The 7,678-nt window shown below is 39.9% G+C and overlaps 1 long non-coding RNA gene across 1 annotated transcript; it reads left to right on the forward strand.

Moving 5' to 3' along the window:
* Positions 1-10: 10 nt before the first annotated feature.
* Positions 11-2,869, forward strand: LOC139021198 (uncharacterized). Its single transcript, XR_011473409.1, has 2 exons — positions 11-328; positions 542-2,869. It is a non-coding gene; the product is annotated as an uncharacterized lncRNA (long non-coding RNA).
* The last annotated feature ends 4,809 nt before the right edge of the window (positions 2,870-7,678 follow it).

Genomic DNA, 7,678 nt, shown 5'->3' on the forward strand with positions numbered 1-7,678 from the left:
GAGAGGGGGGTCCGGCCAAGACTGGGGCAGAATTTTAAAGATTCAACACTGGTGTACATACGTGTGACTGGGTGAGTTGACCTGTGGCATCACAGTGATTCCGGGCCCTTTCTGCTTGCTGTCTCTCAGAATTGTTTTCGTACCTTTTAATGTAATGACGAGTGTGCTTCGGTTTCTTTAGCAAAACCACTCTCTTGAATCACGTTAACTTTTGAGACAAAAACGCCATAGCACAGCTGTCTTTATGCGAGCAAGAGCACACCTCCTCCAGCATGATCTGTCATCTAAAGACTCGGAAACAAACACGTTACTTATAGTCAATGAATGGGTAAGCCGTCTGAACTTATACTAATCAAGACAAACCTTGGAAAGGTTACACTAAGTACAGAACTTTTTAAACCTTGCTTTGTATGAATTGTACTTTCCGAACATAAGCTGCACTTTCAGTTGTAATGCAGAGGATGAATAAGTTACGTTCATGCTTTAAGGATAGAAGCAGACATTCTTTTTGGAACCACGTTATAATCTGCTTATTTTACAGTATACACGTTTCCCTAAGAAATCACAGAAGATGCGAGGGCAGAATATATGCAATAGATGCCGAAGGAGAAGGAGGGTAGGTTTGTTTGTTTTTTAATAATTTAAAAAGAACAAACAGAATTTTGACTCTATTAACTTTCCCAGATTTCCCGATTCTTTTCGTTCACGCCACCTTATTGTACCATAATGCCACGAAGGGAGAGGGCTTTGACTCTGGTGGGTTTTATTTGAATGGATGCATAACAGTAGCTAGTTCTGGAATCACCTTTGTTTTTTGGGGGGGAAAGGTATGTTGGTCTCCTTCCCATGTTCCTACAAAACTCCCACTCACAGGTGCAAGAGTTATATAAAACGAAAAGGGAGCTGAACTGTGAAAAGAAAAATATACCCCATAAGCAGTGAGTGCCAAGGGGAAATACCACGACGGTGTCAGAGGAGACGGCAATGCCTGCACATGGGATCCACACGGAGGAGGACACATCCCTGTACCTGATACATCCGAAGCCTCACCACTATGTATCTTGTATCCAGGTGTCTACAATGGCCTAAACCACTACATCCATTACACGCCATTTACCTGAAAACTTCATTTTGGCCTTTCCACGGTCAAAAACACGAACTGAGTTTTCCTAGTGAAGAAGAAGCCTCACATGGGGGAGTCAGCAGTGATGGTGGGAAAATGTTTACATTTTTTTTTTTTCTTCAGAAATAACGCTTTCCGACAATTTTATCTGGTATTTAAAACAGGGAGCCCTGGTGCACTGGCGTTTACACATGTGCTAGAAGATGTGTTGTGTAAACCTAGGGTGCCCCCCTGCCAGCGGACGCGTTATTTCCCCCGATACATGCTCGTTTTCAGTTCAGAACCCGTGTGGCTCCTGCCGCAGGCGTGGGTCACGGCTGACTCCTGCTTCCAACACAGTGGCCATCACTAGCATGGTGGGTTTTGCTTTTTTTTTTTTCCTTTTTGTTTTGTTTAACCAACATAGTTGTATTAGTAGTTCTGTAAAGAGAACTGCTTTTAACACTAGGGACTGGGAGCAGTCCATGGGATAAAACGGAAAGTGTTTTCTCACGGGAAAACATGTCAGGAAAAATAAAAGAACACTTTCTACCTCTGTTTCAGATTTTTGAAACGCTTATTTTAAACCAAATTTTAATTTCTGTGTCCAAAATAAGTTTTAAGGACATCTGTTCTTCCATGCGAAGTAGGGGAGGCCGCCTGCTTCTGACAGAGTTCACGGAGTGGTTCTGCTTGTGAACCTCTGCACGCGGCCTTTTGGTGAGAGAGGAGTTTGGGGTTGCCTAGCAACCCACCAACTTGTACAAACTCATCTTTCCCTCACAGAAAGAAACGAAGAAAAACCAGGCAAAGTCAGTGAAAGACAATCTTTGTAGTTTCAGGAGTAATTCTGTATGTGGCTTTTGTCCAGCACGTAGATGGATGTAAATGCAGCAACTTGTTTAAAAAAAAAAATGCACAATTTACTTCCCCCAAAAAAGTTGCTCCTTGCCTTTTCAAGGTGTTGACAAACACACATTTGATATTCTCTTATATGTTATAGTAACGTAACGTATAAACTCAAGGCTTTTTATTCTTTGTGATAAATCCTGTTTTACAATGTCACAAAACAGGAACCAGCATTCTAATTAGATTTACTATATGAAGATTTGGTTCAACTAGGACTACTAGAGTTCATTGAACTTACTAAAACTATGAAGCAATTACTTTTTATATTAAAAAGACCATGGATTTAACTTTAAAAAATCCAAATGCAGGATAGTAATTTTTGTTTACTTTTTTAACCAAACGGGATTTTTTGAAAGACTATTGCAGGTGTTTAAACAGAAAGGAACGTTGTTTTACCTAATACTGTAAGTAGTTGTCATATTCTGGAAACATTTAATAGTTTTAGAGTTAAGATAACTCCTCTCCTTGGTTAGGGAAGACGAAAGCCCTTCACCACTGTGGAACGATGCCCTGGCGTTAAGGTCTGTCTCTACATCATGCTTTTTTTGAGAATTACATTTGGTAGTTATAATTACAGAAACTGATTAGTTGTAAGTTTGCAGATAGATTTAGCACAGTACTCATCACTCTGGATAGCCTGCAATGTTCTCTCACACGGATGATCTGTAACACTGTAAGATACTGATCTTGACAACTGTTTAATCAGTTTTATTTTTGTACAGTATTAGTGACCTAAGTTATTTTGCTGTCCTGTTTTTGTAAATCAAACAAAATTATAATAGAGGATTCTGACAGTAGGTATTTTGTACATATGTATATATGTTGTCCAAATAAAAATAATAAAAATGATCAAGATTTCATTGTTCCTGCCTTTCTGTGTTTTAAAGGCGGCTCATTTTGCCTCAAGAGCGGTTACTTCTTTCACCTGTGCTCAGAGGATGTTATGATGAGTGCAAAGAGGCGTGGCCCTGTGCGCCTCAGCACGTGCGGTGTCTGTACAGACCTGTGCATACTTGCTATTCACAGACCTCCAAGGCAGCGGGTGGAATGGAGGCTGCTGGGAACCACTGTATGATGCTGGAGGGGAATGTTTGTATTTTCAGGTGATGTTAGGACGTCAGGGGTAAGAGAAGAGGAGGTGGCTGGAATATGAAGTAATGTATATTATAGTGTAATAGAGGACAGTGTAAATCACTAACAGGTTTATAAAGCTCAGACGAGGCTGGGGTGTGGTAGGAACTGGTCAGAGAATGTGAGGGACTCAGACTGCTTTTGAGACATGATATCGGTAAGAACACCCAGGTTGAGGTCTCGGAGTTGGGGCAGTGGAACCATTAAGCCAAGTGAAGGTGAACACCAAAGTGTGTGTGTGTATAATTTCTATAGATACATACTAGCTGCCTATTACTCATTAAAGTCTTATTATAGTCTCATCATGATGCCAAGTGTTTAGGTCTTTTCTGTCATTTAATCCTTACAGCAGTGCTACAGGTCATACAGTAGACACTGTTATCCACATATTTCAGATGAAAAAACGGAGGGTCACATAACTTGCCAAAAGACACATTTAATAGGTGTTATATTAAATCGGGATCTGCTGACTCCAACCCTCCATCTCTTTATGCCTGCATCAGGGCAGCGATGGACTAACTGAGCATCATTTCCATTTGACCCATTTATTGAGTACCTGTTAGTGCCACGGATTGTTATCTCTGAGGGGTGGTTGGTACAGGACAGGCCACAAGGGCCTTGTATCATAGGTTATAACGTGGTGTTTGATTTTTGATCCAAAGGATGGAAGAACCTTTTGGAAGGTTTAAAGCAGAGAGTGCGATGATCACATATACAGTGGGGCCTTGACTTACGAGTTTAATTCGTTCAGAGACCGAGCTCGTTAAGGAGCTCGTTAACTCAAATTACTCTATCAACTCAATGCAAAAAATCCGCCAAGAGACAGCTGGTATCTCAAAAAACTTGTTAGTCGGGACACTCGTAAGTCAAGGCCCCACTGTATATGACAGCAAGCTCTTTCTGGGTGCTGCATGGAAAATAGACTTTAGAAGGGCAAGAGTAGAAGCTGGGGCACTAGTGAGGAGGGTGCTGTATTTGTCCAGGCAAGAGACGGTGGTCATTCGGACCAGGTGGTTAGCAGTGGGGGTGGAAAGAAGTGAGTAGTTCCAAAAGTAAGTTGGAGGCAGAATCATTGGGATTTGGGGATGTTAGGATGTCAGGGATAAGAGAAGAAAAGGCCTAACAATGACCCTCAGGTTATGGTCTTTGTTAATGCAGCTTGGTGAGGTGGAAGAAAGAGAGGCTGGGCGTGAAGGAAAAGTCATTGACTAGTTTGGACGTGTCACATAAAAATGTCAAGAAAATGACTGTGTATGTTAGTGTAGAGCTCAAAACAGTGGTCTGGACTGGAGGTTTGGAAGTCCCAGTCATAACTGATAGTAAGTGAAGCCAAAGAAGCGGATATCAGCTGAAGTAGAATATAGGGGGAGGGGGAAGAAGAGGGGAAGGTGAGAGAAGGAACACGAGAAAGAAACAGAAAGCTCAAGAAATAACAAGACAGAGGTTTCCAGTCAAGATGGTAGTGTAGGTAAATGCCGTACTCACATCCTCCTACAGCCACACCAAAATAGATAAAGCAAAAATACAAAAATCAGAATTTCATAAAAACTAGTCTTAAAAAGATAGTGAATTTTAATAATGTGCATATGCTTTTCAACTATCCATGAGACCTGTAAAAAAATATAGGATATAATAAGACTATAAGTAACACACTATAGACTACATTTTTTTGACCAACAGGCAATAAGGTGAACAATTCATAACAAGGATAATTTTTAAATTAATAAAATACTAGAAATTAAAATATTGTCTTTAATAGATCAAAGAGAAAATAAATTATATTCAGAGTTTAAGACAATAAAAATTAGAGAAAACTATATGTCCCAAATATACTCAAAAGCTGTATGTAGAGAGAAATGTAGAGCGAAATGTAGAGCTCCATATGCTTTTATTATCTATAAACAAATAAAACTATAAAATAAGTTGAAAAATACCATAGAATTTCAGCACCCAGATAATTTAAAGGCAAAAATCTTTCAAATCTTTAAGGCACCAATATCTCCTTTAGAATTTCAACTGTTAGAACATAGAGAGTACAAAATGATAGGAAACAATTCAATTCACTGTGGGAAGCTAGTTTAACCCTGGCTTACCAGCATAGTCAAGAACATTTTGTAAAAGAAAAGCAATGGAAGAGAATTTGCCCTAACAGGAATTAGACCTATTTTGAGGACGGGAGAATTTGTAAAAATTTAAAACACTTTATAAATGGCATTCCAAATCAATGGGAAAAAGCATAAATTATCCATTGTATTTAGCCAACTGATTATCTGGAAAAAAATTAAGGTACATCATACCATATACACATAAATCTTATATGGATTAAAGATTTAAAATGAGTAAAGCACTTAAAATATAGGTGAAGATTTATCAATCATGACTTGGGGAAGAACTCAAATGCACAAATTTAACATAGAAACCAAAAACAGAAAGTTTAATAGATTTAACTAATAATTTGAAAGTATTATAAATGAAAAATTTGCCTAAACAAAATTAAAAGGTATGGAAAAAATGTACTTCGAAGGGTATTTTTAATGAATAACTTCTTTTAAAATGCATATATATCTTTATTGATTTCAGAGAGGAAGGGAGGAGAGAGATAGAAATATCAACAATGAGAGAGAATCACTGGTCGGCACACCCCACACTGGGGATTGAGCCTGCAACCCAGGCATGTGTCCTGACCAGGAATTGAACCAGGACCTCCTGGTTCATTGGTTAATGCTCAACCACTGAGCTACACCGGCTGGGCAATAACTTCTTACAAGTCAAAATGTGCACATATTTAGAGAAATCTGGTAGATGATATGAATTCACACTTTACAAAATGAACAAAAATAGTCAATAAAATAATTTTTTAAATGTTTACCAGATTTTCTGTCAGAAACACAATGTAAAATAATGAGGTACAGTTATTTGCCTATGGAATTGGCAAATAATTTAAAAAATAAAGCACCCATTTTGTCAAGAATTGGGTGAGATGGGCATATTATTAGTGGGAATTTAGATTGGCATATGTTTTCTAGGAGACAATTGGGCTATAAGGATTAAAAAACAATGAAAATGTTCTTAGGACCTTGCTCAGAGATTTTTGGAAGGGGGGTGGATACAAGGCCCCTGTGCTTCTACTGTCCCTCCTCCCCCTCACTCCAGCTAATTCAGCCTCCCATCCTCTCACCTGCACTCCTTGAATAGCCTCCTCACTAGTCTCGTTTCCTCATTTTCCTTGTTTAATTTCATCTTCCAGGTTGCAGTGTTAGTGAACCCAAATATAAACATGTCCATATCCTTCATTTTGCAAGGATCTCCCATATCCCCATTGGTTTAAGGTCAATCTTTTTTTAAAAAACAACAACATATAAATATGTATGCATATATTTTTATTGATTTCAGAGAGGAAGGGAGAGGGAGAGAGAGAGAGAGAAACATCAATGATGAGAGAGAATCATTGATTGGCTGCCTCCTGCATGCCCCACACTGGGGATGGAGCCCGAAACCTGGGCATGTGCCCTTGACCTGAATCAAAACCAAGACCTTCAGTCTATAGGCCGACGCTCTATCCACTGAGCCAAACCAGCTAGGGCTAAGGTCAATCTTAACATGGTTTGCAAGGTCCACGTTTGGACCCCTATCAAATTCTCTAGACATACTTTCCCCCACCATTTTGCCATCAATTCATAATACCCATCTGCTTATAATTGTTTCAGATATGTTACTTCTGCTTGTTATTCCTTTGATTTAAAATTCAATCCTGTCCTCCCTCTCCCCGTTTTATTCAATAATTCTTTGTAGTGAGAGCTGTACCTTCCCCAGGAGCTTTCTACGACTTCTGGGCTGGGCTAGGTACCTCCATCGGCTTCCATAAAACACAGTTACCTGCTTACTCCATATTATGTGTGTGAGATTCATTCATGTTGTAAGTCCTTGCAGTTTGTTCATTCTCGTTTCTGTATTCAATTATAAGAATATAGCACAGTTATTGTTGAGAATTTCACCAGGTTTTGGCTTATATGAGTAGTGTTTCTATTAGCATTCATTTTGCATGTTATTTTGGTCAACATATAGATATACATTTCTGTTGGTTTTATGTCTAAGACTGGAATTTCTCAGTCATAGGCAGAATGCTGGAAATTGCCTCCAAGATTCCACACCCTGATGAGAGGAGGTTTTCCAGGTGGGCTTCATGATGGGGAGAGATCCAGGTGAGCCCACTCTGATCACACCAACTGCTTTAAAAGCAGGGAAAGGGGCTGGGAGCAGAAGAGGGAGCCAGGTTTGAGATCAGCGTTCCTTGCTGCCTCGTTGCTGGCTTGACGATACCGGGGTCCCCATGCGAGGATTGGAGAGGCCTCTGCTGACAGCAAGCAAACAGATCCCTCGCCCTAGGACCCCAAGGACCCGAATTTTGCCAACAACCTGACTGAGGTAGGACCCAGCTTTCTCCCCAGAACCTCTAAATGAGGACTCCGTGCCCCCAGCTTCTTGTTTTCAGCCTGGTGACACCCGGAGCAAATAACCCAGTCGCAACGTGTCGGG

This window comes from Myotis yumanensis, unplaced genomic scaffold (assembly GCF_028538775.1).
Source record: "Myotis yumanensis isolate MYYU_CA2020_CCGP unplaced genomic scaffold, mMyoYum1.0.hap1 SCAF_12, whole genome shotgun sequence".
Taxonomy (NCBI): Eukaryota; Metazoa; Chordata; class Mammalia; order Chiroptera; family Vespertilionidae; genus Myotis; species Myotis yumanensis.